Source organism: Schistocerca serialis, chromosome 1, assembly GCF_023864345.2.
Source record: "Schistocerca serialis cubense isolate TAMUIC-IGC-003099 chromosome 1, iqSchSeri2.2, whole genome shotgun sequence".
In the NCBI taxonomy this organism is placed as follows: domain Eukaryota; kingdom Metazoa; phylum Arthropoda; class Insecta; order Orthoptera; family Acrididae; genus Schistocerca; species Schistocerca serialis.
Genome location: NC_064638.1, coordinates 716062369 through 716076135, shown reverse-complemented (window position 1 = coordinate 716076135; position 13767 = coordinate 716062369). Strand labels below are relative to the sequence as shown.

General features: G+C 43.0%; 1 protein-coding gene and 1 non-coding gene across 2 annotated transcripts in view; both read right to left on the bottom strand.

Moving 5' to 3' along the window:
- Window positions 1-13767, bottom strand: part of LOC126481154 (neuronal calcium sensor 2) — a 349046-nt gene that overhangs the window by 191544 nt on the left and 143735 nt on the right. The gene's annotated exons all lie outside the window — the stretch shown is intronic.
- Trnat-ugu (transfer RNA threonine (anticodon UGU)) lies at window positions 5216-5289 on the bottom strand. Its single transcript has one exon. It is a non-coding gene; the product is annotated as a tRNA-Thr (tRNA).

Below are 13767 nucleotides of genomic sequence, written 5' to 3'. Positions count from 1 at the left end.
CACAGGAATTCACTGCTGTATATCTCAGAAGCCTGCGAGCAAATTTTTAATTAATCAGTATTAACTTTTGCACTGATTAATGTCGAGGGTGAATATTCTTATTTCTACTGCATACAAGTGTCACTATGATGCTGCAGAGTAAATATGTCGACGCTTTCTACTCGTTATAACAATATAAATATTTTTAATACAATATTTTTTTGGGAGTTCCACACATCAATGAGTAAAAACGGAATCCTTATATGATCACTTTGTTGCCTATCTGTCCGTCTGTTAAGATCCCTTTCTCTCAGTAACGGGTGGAGGTATCTCCCTTGGCGCTGTACAAAAGTCAACGTAATCAAAAGATACAGCCGTTTATGTCACATATTTTAACACTCGCCAACTCATTCATCAAACTCTATAGAAGAACTACCTGTATGCATAATCAAGTTTATACACAACTTTCGGAGCACGAGACCTACTCGCAAATTGCCCTGTTTGTTCCGTAAATACAGTATTTCGTAGTCTTTTCTTCTTCTAAACGTTTCTGGACGTTCTCCGCGCTTTTTGAAAGTAACGGGGTAGATGCTTTGCTATCGTAGACCAACCTCTGCTTTAGTTCCTCTGTACGTAAAAACCGGCCTTCATCTCATTCTTCTACCCTGTTCATTAGAAGGTCCCAAAGGGATTCAGTTCCGATGACAGCGCAAGTTTTCAGTACCTCTGAGACAGATACAAAGTAGCCAAATGCTCACTACGTATGCGTTAGGATTGTGGTCTTCATATCTCTTGAATATGATGACGTCGATTTTACGCAGCAGTCAGTCTTTCAGCTTCTTCTTCTTCTTCATCTTCTTCTTCTAATATACAGACAATAATCTTTGATCATGGTGTCATCAATTGACGTACTGTCTACCGCATTAGCGACTATACACAATGCATTTCAGTCCAATGTTCCCTTCGTGTGGTCCGAAGTTCATCGTTTTAAAGTTCTTCGTTGGGCTTGTGTCACCGTCTCCTCTTCATACACACACTATCGCCTGATTTAAAGGTACTAAATTTACTTTCGCTCTCAAACGCGTCAAATTCCTGTCAGTCAGTGTTGTTACTAACACAGCGTTTGGCTACCCTGAACCTTGTGCTACGAGTGACTTCGGAAATACAGGTCACTTTCCTTGCCACTCACTCGCTGTAGCCTTCATTAGGCAGCACTCTTATAGCCATCCTTGTATTTACTTTTTTCGATGTCGAGTTCATCATTTGGCGCACGACTTGTTTTACATAGATGCTTTACTGGTAGTGACGCGATTCTAACTTCGTTTGTGTCGGCACACAGTGCCACCAAAAGATAGAGCGGGTTATTTTTATGAAAATGCACTTTCCCCTGCGCGAAATTCAAGAGAATAGAACAGTTTCGCCGATATGTCGAATATTGCACTACAGGACGAAAAATGAGACATATAGGTTAACTTTTCCTCATATTTGTACGACGTAAAATACGCTTACGCTCTTTGTAGCCAAATACACACTTACACAGAGACAAACGATGCACCACGAAGGAACAATCCAAATGGGACGGAAGTCGTTACGTGTGATGTACATATACAATCAAATGATAATAATTTCAGAAAAATTTGATGATTTATTCAACATAAAGAGATTCACAAATTGAACAAGTCAATACTGCGTCGGTCCACCTCCGGTTCTTATGCAAGCAGTTAGTCGAATTAGCACTGATTGACAGAATTGCTGGATGCCCTTCAGAGGGATATCGTGCCAAATTCTATCTAATTAACACGTTAGATCGTCAAAATTCCGAGTTGGTTGGACGGATCTGTCCATAATGTTCCAAACGTTCTCAAGTGGCGGGAAATCAAGCGACTGGTGAGATACGGCTTGGCAATCACGAAGACGAGCAGCATAAACTCTTGTCGTGTGCAGGTTGGCATTATCTTGCTGAAATCTAAGCCCAGGATGGCTTGCCATCTAGGCCAACAAAACGGGGCGTAGAATATCGTCGTCATAAGGGTGCCACGGGTGACAACCAAGGGGAGCTGCTGTGAAGAGAAACAGCACTCCAGACCACCATTCCTGTTTCTCGGTCCGTACGGCGGCGACTGTCAGGTTCGTATTTCACCGCTGTCCGGGGGTCTCCAGACACGCGTTTGGCTTGGAATCACATTGACTGGAATAGGATTGTCTTCAGTGATGAGTGCCACTTTGAACTGAGTCTTGATGAACAGCGAAGAAGTGTCTGCAGACGACACAGATAGCGGTGGGATACCAATCTGACTGTTGCCCGCCATACTGCCTGAAAACTAGGAGTGATGTAATGTGTGGCATTTCTTTTCATAGCTCGATCCCTTTGGTTGTCATCCGCCGCACCTTTACAGCACAAAGGGACGTTGACGACATTCTACAATCTACGCCCCGTTGTTTGCCCTTCATTGCAAGCCACTCTGAGCTTACACTTCAGCAAGATAATGCCCGCCCGCATATGGGCAGAGTTTCTACTGCTTGCCTTCGTGTTTGTTAAACCCTGCCTTGGCCGGCAAGTTCAATGGATCTCTCCCACAACTGAAACGATTGGAGCATCATGAGCATGGTCCTCCAACCAGCTCGGGATACTGAGGATCTAGCACGATATCTCTTATGCGGACATACCACAAGTATATCAATGCCAAGCTGAAGAACTGCTTGCTTAAAGCTCAAAGGTGGTGCAACGCGTCAGTGACGTGCTCAATTTCTGATGCTCTTCTCTGGAACGAATCATCCAATTTTTTTGATACTGTAATCATTTTTTTTTTGTTTTTACATGTGCATCACATTTATCGATTTCTGTCACATTAGGATAATTCCTTTGTGGTGCCTCGTTTTGTCACACAATGTACCGGGTGATCAAAAAGTCAGTATAAATTTGAAAACTTAATAAACCAAGGAATAATGTAGATAGAGAGTTAAAAATTGACACACATGCTCGGAATGACATGGGGCTTTATTAAAAAAGAGAACAAAGTATTGCTAGACTCGCCAAAGATCTCTTGCGCGCGTCGTTTGGTGATGATCATGTGCTCAGCCGCCACTTTCGTCATGCTTTGTCTCCCAGGTGCCCACACCTCAGTCCGTGCGATTATTGGCTTTGGGGTTACCTGAAGTCGCAAGTGTATCGTGATCGACCGACATCTCTAGGGATGCTGAAAGACAACATCTGACGCCAATGCCTCACCATGACTCCGGACATGCTTTACAGTGCTGTTCACAACATTATTCCTCGACTACAGCTATTGTTGAGGAATGTTGGTGGACATATTGAGCATTCCCTGTAAAGATCATCAGCTTTGCTTTCTCTTACTTTGATATACTAATTATTGATATTCTGATCAGATGAAGCGCCATCTGTCGGACATGTTTTGAACGTTTGTATTTTTTGGGTTCTAATAAAACCCCATGTCATTCCAAGCATGTGTGACAATTTGTACCTCTCTATTTGCATTATTTCGTGATTTATTCAGTTTTCAAATTTATACTGACTTTTTGTTCACCCGGTATTACAGTGAAACTGGCGCCATCTAAATGACAAGTAAGGAAATAGTAACTGATATGTAGATATGTCTGGAATTTTGAAACACGAAACTCTTGGTAAACGAAGGTCTAATTCTTTGTTCCACTATGTTCCTCCACTGTAGTGAATTTATTTTCAGGAATAATTTAAAGAAATGCGAGAATAATAGGGTGAAGGGATATTAAAATCGCAGACCAAACGGTTACTGCGATACGCCTGGCGGTGTTCATGCATAAGTTCCACAAACGTCTGAAGACTGCGAATCCAAATCCGTTGAAGCGACAAGACAAGTGGAAACAGCGGAAACGGCAGCTGTTCGGAGAACGTTTATCGTGCGTGGAAAGTAAATACGAGGCGCGAGACAGAAATAACAACGGCTGGCCGCTGTCTCGTCGCGCGGCTGTCCCGGACTGCACAAACAAACCGCCGGCCGTCAAGAGTCAGTTAGCCACACGGCCGGGACGAACTGCTCGCACAGGATCGCCGGCTCGCCGTTTCCTAATCCCCGGCGACAACACGCTGAGCTGCCGCTCCGGAGAGCGGGGCTCTCTATTTAAATCACGGTGCCTGGCGCTTATCGCTCCGAGTGTAGGGCTCCAAACGTTGGCGTCGGTACGGTCACTCGCAGCAAACGCACCTTCTTGCAACCTTTCCCAACGCAACGTTACTGGGCTTCTATTTTACTAACTGCTATATGAAACTAAAACTCTTAATTTGTATCCTTGTATGAATTTTTTGATGCCCCTCACATCTTCATGTCGTCCCTTCCCACCTTCTTCCCCCTCCTTTAAGCGATTCAGCAAACGCATGAAATGCAGAAACAACGAGACGGTGAACAACACGGCCGGCCGGTGTGGCCGAGCGGTTCTAGGCGCTTCAGTCTCGAACCGCGTGACTGCTACGGTCGCAGGTTCGAATCCTGCCTCTGCATGGATGTGTGTGATGTCCTTAGGTTAGTTAGGTTTAAGTAGTTCTAAGTTCTAGGGGACTGATGACCACAGATGTTAAGTCCCATAGTGCTCAGAGCCCTTTGAACCATTTGTGAACAGCACGCTCGCACACAATAAAAACATAAATACGTTGCCACGAAACAACGTGACAGTTGTTATTTTGAATATTCAATTACATTTCAAGAAAGACGGATAATGACTTGGCATAACTTTACGGCACATAATCTTGTTTAACATACTGAGTGTCACACAAAGCTGCAGCTATATTTGCAGTGTGTTTTTTAATGCGTCGTTCGGTACCGAAGCGGCCATGGCGGGACGGGGCGGGGTTGTGGACTCTGTTCTCTTGAGTCAGATCCCAGTGAGTAGAGAATGGGACATGAAGACTCTGAATCTTCCGAATGACATTTGCGACACAATTTCCAGTTCCGGAGCTTGCCTTACAACCAGAAGAAATATTCCTAAAAACTTGGTTGGAATTGGGGATTTTGTTAATGTTCAAGCCAACAATACGTAGTAGTAGTAGTAGTATTAGGTTGGTGCGTAAGTTCGTAGCGTTTTTGTTTTTCTTGTTGGTATTCCGGCTCCTATTGGTTTAATTATCAACTGTCATTTTTTATTTGTAGTTCACTGTTGCTATTCAAGTTTTCATACTGTGAAATTACAATGAAATGAAATGAACAGGCGTTGACATACGCCAACGGGGAGAGATGAAAATGTGTGCCCCGGCCGGGACTCGAACCCGGGATCTCCTGCTTACATGGCAGAAGCTCTATCCATATGAGCCACCGAGGACACAGAGGATAGCGCGACTGCATGGATTTATCTCTGGCACGCCTCCCGCGAAACCCACATTCTCAACGTATTGTCCCGCACTACATTCGTAGTGCAGCCGCCCATTATACTCATTACTCGCGGCGCGTTGCCGGTTCCCGTAAGAGTTCGGGCACTGTGCATTCACACAGAAGAAGAAGATGGTCAAGTGGCCGGTGAGCCTTAACTATATACATGTTTATACTAAGATGGTATCTATTCTTTCGGACATGTCCGAAAGAACAGATACCATCTTAGTATATATATTTTCATATTGTCATTTGAAGATAGTGAGTTGAGCTGTGGGCGCTAGAAAATAGGGTGCCAAGTGGAGAAATCGGAACATTTCCGACATATTCTTCTGCCTGAGTTCAGTAGAAGTGTGACAGCAGCGGAGGCACTCGGGAACATTTGCGCCTTGTATGGGGTTAATGCCATTGGACAGAGGACTCGTTTTAAGGAGGATCGGTTTGTCGCTCTCCACGTTCAGAAAGATCTTCGGGGTTGATGAAGATCGTTTACAAGCTTTAAGCCAGGCTGATCCGCATCAGTGTGCTTGACAACTGGCACATACGATGAACCGTGATCACTCCGACATCCTGCGACATTTGCGTGCAGTAAGGAAGGGTTCAAAAATTGGATGTACGGGTACCGCATATTCTACGCCATTCTCTAAGCCAAAACCACCAGAATCACCGGGTGGTCAAATGTGCATCTCTGCTTGCTCGTTATCAATTGCTCGTGAACAACAGCGACCATTCCTATCCTACATCGTTACTGGTGCCGACAAATTGTGTTTTTACGGTAACTCAACGGAAAGAAAGCAACAGCTGAGCCGAAAGAAAGCAGCAACTCCCCGCAGAAACACCTGCGAGCATCCACAAAAGATGTTATGCATCTGGTGGAACAGCGATGATGTGGTGTACTACGATTTTCTTCCCCAAAATGTAATCATCATTGCTGATATTAACTGTCAACAACTGAGAAGTCTTGCAGTCGCAATCCACGAACAACGACCAGAAAGAATGTGTGACGTGATGCTACTCCACGATAACGCCCGCCCGCATTCTGCTACACTGACAAGAAACACTATGCAGAAGTTTGGATGGGAAGTCATTCCGCACCCAACTTATTCATCTGATCTTAGGCCCTCAGAGTTTCACTTTCACCTTTTCCGCTCTCAATCGGACAACCTTCAAGAAACTTGTTTTCCGGATGAAAATGCGCTCAGAACATGGCTCAACGAGTTCTCCGGCTCAAAACCACGTGATTTCTACAGTCACGGAATCTAAAAGTTACCCCATCGTTAACAGACTGCTGTAAATAGCGAAGCAGAATACATTATCCACGAGAAAAGTCTCTGTTATGTGTTTCTGTTTTATTTATTAAACTTGCGTAAGAACGCTGAGAGCTTATGCACCAACCCAATATGATCTATGAATTTCTTCATGTCAAATAAGTAGAGTCGATGAATTGCTTGACGGATACTGAACTAAATTAAATGAGACGATACTGAAAAATCATACGGAATTGCGTTAACTGCTAGACAGCCTACTGTTTACTATCGGTCGTCAGAACTGTATCAGTATGACTGTAGAATGCTTTGCACGACAAAGCAAGGTAAAGCTTTTTCTGTGGAGTCAAAAGAGACAGTTCGTGACGCTCTTTCTTCAACTTTTATATTAAACAAATTAGCGAATTAAATACGTCAATCCACAGTAGTTACATGTCGTATGACAAATTCCTGTTCAGGAGATTTACTGCCAACTCCTTCACAACAGAGGTACACGATCTAATTCTACAGCGGACGAAAATTTTGAACGCAAACCATTACTGAAATGCACGATGATTCATTCAGAAACTTGTGCCTGACGCTGCAGTCATGGACTGTGCGGCTGGTCCCGGCGGAGGTTCGAGTCCTCCCTCGGGCATGGGTGTGTGTGTGTTTGCACTTAGGATAATTTAGGTTAAGTCGTGTGTAAGCTTAGGGATTGATGACCTTAGCAGTTAAGTTCCATAAGATTTCACACACATTTGAACATTTTTTGTGCCTGAAAGCACGAGAAAATGTTTACCAAGGCGTCGAAGCTTCTAGTTCCAAGTTAGGCAAAGAAGCAAAAAGATTATAAACGAAACGAAGAAGAGAAATGTATGAAACCATGACCCGACAGGCGAGTGTATGTCACACGTCGAAGAAAAATAACAACTTAGTTTTGAGGCATGGAAATCGGGAAAGGAAAAACTACTGAGAGGCCACTGAAAATCATATGCACTAGTAGAGTGAAAGACAGGCAATAAGAACAAAAACCAAACTCTGGAGAAGACATCAACTGAGACTTCAGAACCAAGAATGGTTATCCTGCAATACAAAACTGACATTTCAATGAAACAGCTGTTTGGCTTAGCCGGCGCTGACCCGACACCGCGGACACGATGAATACAACTAGGAGTCCATAGCAACAACCGCCCGTTCACACCGGTACTTTTAGTCGCTGTTTGAATGAAATCGTCACTGGTCGGGCCCCTGTGGTATCTTTAATTTCGTCCCCCAACTGATGTGTTTCAGTTCTATGTGTTGAACAACACAAACGGTCAGTAAATGAGTCAAATAATGTTAAGGTGATCTGTTCTTTTGATTCCTAAACTTAGCAAATGCAACGACCAACGAAAACTGACGCATTCGCCCTGAAGGCTTCTCATGTATGGTTTCTTCACAATGCTGAATCTGTTCCTCTATAATGAGTAGTTAAAGACTAATTGAAAATTATCAGTGATATACATTTTAAAAGCGAATGAGTGATTCTTCAAGAATTCGGAGTACAAAGTCATATGTCAGTACTGAAGAAGCTTTCTGAATACATCAAGTTGGTTTTCTGTTACCCCTGGTATGCTTTGGCAGCCTTCAGTATACCCATCAGCGCTGACAAGTTTCCTAAGCAGTTTATGTAAAACTCCTACAGAAAGACCGCTCTGCGTTGAAATTCCTGCCCGACCCCCCCCCCCCCCCCCCACCCCCACACCACCCTCTCGTACAAAACGACCAGTTCCGTTCCTGAATAACTCCAGATATTCAATGTCAATCGGACAGAAATATTTCGAGAGATCAACTTTTAAGTACTAAAACTAATTATACAAAATTTACTTTTTAATCGATTCGTTAACACTGATAACACTAAACCTGTTACGGAACAACAGTATCCGAAATGCAGGCTTACTAAAGAGCACCTCTTTTAGCACGATTCCAAATTATGTACTTGTTTTTATACCACGTGTCGGAGATGAAAGTATCGTTAATCAGCGATTCTAGCGTCTTGGTTATTGTGGCTATGATTCCGTTGTAATCAGTAAGCCAAATTAGTGCAACGATTCAGTAAATTACACATAAAACCAAACACCTCTCCTCTCTCATTTACTTCTTATTTTTACATACACTTTATCGTTTTTGGATCCAAAATGATTCACAAGTGTTTGTAATGGCGTGATATAATTACGTGAAGCAATGAACTTCCGGAGCATAAAATTTTAGTTTCATGGTTGTGATATTGCAATCTCCCACATATATTTTTAACTAGCGTCCAAGATATCAACCAGATTTGTATCACGTAAATTCCGTGGGCCGACAGGAATTACTGAAGCATTGCTGTTGCGTGACTTACCAAGGATAAGACAGGTTTGGCCTTTCGCCAAATAGCTTCCAGACAATCCTGCTGATGGAGAAGACGACCTGTGACCTTCTGTCTTCACATGCCAGAGAAATTTATGTCCTTAGACGGACGAATGCGGAACAGTTCAGACGAAATGCAACTTTATCCATATACTGAAAATACTTGATAATAATTGCTTGAATTTCATTCATACTAAACACTCGCAAATCTTTATTTTGTTTCTTAGTGTTTAGCATATTTCGTAACAAGTGTTTCGAGATATCCCTTAATACTTGTTAAACTGCTTGAGTGTCAGCATGTGAATTTCACTTTCATTTAAAATAAGAGGAGAAAATGAAAGTATGTTGCAGTGATTGTACTTGATTCCAAACAACTGGCGAAATTTCAATATCTGCATTTAAATAGACCTAAGTTAATTATGCGTGCATGCAAGTACGACGTGAACAAGCAAACAAGGCTAGAATTTCACGTCAAACCGTGGTCATTAGCGACGAAGGAACGGCTCAGATAAAGACTGTTTTTGAAACGAATCCTCAGTAGTAAGTTTGAACGACCCTTGTGGTATTCGCCGGAAGTGATTCAGTGAAACACCGGAGAAATTATATCGATCTCCAATAGATACTAAAAACCCAACGTTTGCTTGGAGAGACCTATACTTTTTTTTTTTTTTTTTTTTGCTCTGTCGCTAGTGATATAAAATAAATCGTCTGTTATAGAATCAAGGTTGAAGACTAAGCTTTGCTACATCATAAGGTTGCTGTGCCCTGTAAAATGTATGCGCCCCCAAACAAACGTTTGCTTTATATTGTTGCATTCGAAATATCACAGGTAATTTCAGAGAAAAGAGTAGCTCAAAAACTCAGACACTCGAAAATGGCAAGGAATTCCGGAAGTTAGAAGCTAGGTTTAACAAGCGACACTTTTCCGTTACTCGATTACTTGCTTGAAGCCGGGTTCCCACAAGCATGAATTACTTACGCCTGCGTCTCCCTCACCACCACTACCCTTACATGCAATTTAAGAGTTTCCACACACTGGAGCTGGAAACACCACTTACGCAACTTTCAAGATGCCAAGAAGAGAAATTTTTCGGAATGAAGACCAAATGTCACCCGGAGCTTATCGGTACGTTACGGGTGAAAGAAGCTTCTCCCAGTACAGGAGTCCGTATGGTTGCGTATCCGTTAGCCTAAGAACTTATAGCGACGTTGACGAAGCAGAAACGGACCGAGAAATGTTGGATACAGAAGTATATGTATCTCGTAGAAATCGTTTGGAGACATCCAGATACGTTAATAAATGAGTCACTTTCACTGCCATACACGTATTTCATTCCGTAGAGAAAATTTCTAAAATTTTATGTTAAATACATGTAAGGTTTTTGTCTCAACAGTCCCGCTTTGTTCTTATTTTAAAAGTTACTCAAGATTCTGATAGGACATAGGTGCCGTACATATGAAGTTTGCTTTACCGATTATTAATTTGGCAACCAAACTTTCTACTGGAGTCCGCAGCTCGTGGTCGTGCGGCAGCCTTCTCGTTTCCCACGCCCGGGTTCCCGGGTTCGATTCCCGGCGGGGTTAGGGATTTTCTCTGCCTCGTCATGACTGGGTGTTATTTGCTGTCCTTAGGTTAGTCAGGTTTAAGTAGTTCTAAGTTCTAGGGGACTGATGACCATAGATATTAAGTCCCGTAGTGCTCAGAGCCATTTGAACCATTTCTACTAGAATGCAGAACGGTCACTACTCAGGACTGCGTCAATACGGACACTGTTGCATTTACATAACGTTTTAATTAGAGTCAATGGGAGCTTTAATTAAATCCCTAAGGGCGCAAATAAATTTTGTATTTCTACTTCACTGAAGCATTTACACTCAATGACTCAAGCAAAACATTATCATCACTATGTTGTAATAAAAAATACCTTTACAATATTTATTATTCTGCAGTAATATGCACCGCGGCAAGTTAACACACTGCTTTCCAATATTTTTCGAATTCACACATCACTTCAAACGTTGCTGTGGTCCTCTACTGCAAATGAATGATTATAAAGAATTGCTGACTCTACGCGGTTTAGGAAAACCATGCCACTTTACGAAGTATTTATTTATTTAAATGAAAACGAAGCCCATTATTTTGTCATGACACCGAACTGTTCACGTATTTAAACAAGTAATTCAATCCGGGTGCAGTCTAACGAATGTGAGTGGAATGAGAGGAGATCCAACTAGCGACAGTTGCTGAAACTCGTAGGCGATAGTGGGTGATGCGACATCGTTAGAGAGTTTTAACTTCCGTAACTTGCGCCTATGTTGATATGAAAGTGTGCAAGTAGGGTGTTTCCATATGTAGTAAGTTAAATTACGAGAGTGGTAGTGGGGGCATGCACGCGTACGTAATTCATGCCTGTGGAAATCCCGCTTGAGGGCCTGTCCATGTTCATGGGCTTGAAGTCTGAGCTGCTGCAGGGACCATTACAGCATGGTGACGACGCTCACTCGTAAACAACACACCCGACATGACTCATGGGTCCATGGATATAACTGGTAAACCACAGATAAAAGGAATGTTCCACTGAAAAACGTTGAGTCCCGTAACTGAGGCAGAGAGAGACACAGAAACAACATTCGTTTATTTACACGTTCAAATTGCCATAATTTGCTGACCAGTGCTGGCAATACTGGTAACGCTGAGTTCTAAAGGTTGTGAGAGTTTGGTGTTGTTATAGTTCTTGCATTAATTGTGCGACACATTTTCTGGGCTTTATGGTAAAGCAGTGTAGGTTCTATTTTCCGATGTAAACAAATTATTATTACTATTATTATTAGAGTAAGGCATTTCGTATATTTCACGGTAATTTATTATAATTATATTAATTTTTTACATATATTATTAATGTTACTAAAAACTTTGATTCTTGTAACACATCGAAAATGGTGGTGATAGCATATTTGGTGATGGACGGGGGCGGCGGCGAGGGCGGAGGAGGTGGAGCGGTGGGAGGAGAAAGAGGGCAGAGGGAGAGGGAGGGATGGAGGGAGGGGGAGGGAGAGAGAGAGAGAGAGAGAGAGAGAGAGAGAGAAATATGTGACCTCTTCCCGAATAACACAACATTGAATCTGCGACTGTCAATGCGATGCTCGGAACAGTTCCTTCTTCAAAGCTATGGCGAGTTCCACACTTACTCAAGTGACTCACTGCTCCATTTTTGACGAGCTCAGTGCTCAGGAGGGATTGTCCTCTAGACCCCATTAATCTAGTTTCTTCTTCCACCCGACATTCCAAGCTTCACTGAAATAAGCTTCTGGGGATGAATTCACGCCACCCTATTACCACTGAAATTTTTAGCAAGACGTGGCTCCTACATATCTGTTGGCGATCAGTATCGCCCTAAGTTCAACATTGATGGATACTTCAGAAATTAATACAGAGAAGGTATCTAAAATTGAAACAGTGTACCGGAGCGACTCTAGAACACAAAACCTTTCTTTTTGCGCATAACGTTATGTCAGTTGAGCCTCTCGACAACACCTCTACTCGATACAGCTGCCCTATAACAAAACAAAGACTGTGATGAATCACATGTCCGAATACAATATTGAATCATTTGTTCAACACTAGTATGACTACATCCGCAAAGTGATACGATTTCTCCGGGTGCTATCCGAAACAGCTGTAAGTTACCAGCGGCCCCCACCAACCGTTGCTGAGGGGAAGGGGGGGGGGGGGGGTTGGGGCTTCTTGAGACCGGCCTGCGTCATCGTGCAGATGGGTGCGTCGGATAGAGCCAGATGTGCCGGATACATGCCGGATGCATCCTGAAAACGACCGGTTACAGTCTAGTCAGTCAGCTTACACTGCTACCATCGGTCGCGAAAGGTCCACAAGCAGCTCCAGAAGTCATCATCACTCAAAGGGAGAACCGACATGTCGACAGACTTGTACGAAAGGTGCCATTAACGCTTGGCCTCAATGAAAGTATTTAGAGTTAGCGATTACTTCCACTAAGTCCTGAGAGGTTCTACCCCAACGCTCATGATTACTCTGGAAAGAGTACCTCTAGCTTCTATCATTCTGAAGAGCTATCAAATCTTCTCAACGCTGTTGCCATCGTTGAGACTGCTTAATGGTCCAAATGGCTCTGAGCACTATGGGACTTAACATTTGAGCTCATCAGTCCTCTAGAACTTAGAACTACTTAAACCTAACTAACCTAAGGACATCACACACATCCATGCCTGAGGCACGATTCGAGCCTGCGGCCTCGCGCTGCCAGACTGAAGCGCCTAGAACCACTCAGCCACACCGGCCGGCTGAGACTGCTTACAATAAACGTGTAGTTCTGATAGTTCCAATTATGTTTATGTTGCCGACATTATACGTGGCATCCAGACGGGTCGTTTAGTCTTTTTTTTTTCATTTATTACTGATGGAACGAGATATTTTCATCTTCATTAAATATTCTTGGGTTACAAAACGACCTTAAATGAACTCATCGATGGGGATGAAATCAGTGAGATAGAGTGAACGAAACGATATCTACGCAAATCGCTGAAACACGCTGAACCTGCTGTGTAAAGCCAACACTCACGAGAAGCACGGAATTCGAGTTTCAGTCCCTATCTGGCACAAGTTTTCCGTTCCCATCACACATTCATTCCTGGAGTAGTTTTTGGTTATGTCCAGAGCTCTTGAAGAATTCATCAAAACGAGAAACGAATACGAAGAGGTTACGTCCAGTCGACAACGAGATGGTGAGAGAGGGAGCTCAAAGGTGGACTCGAGGGGGAAC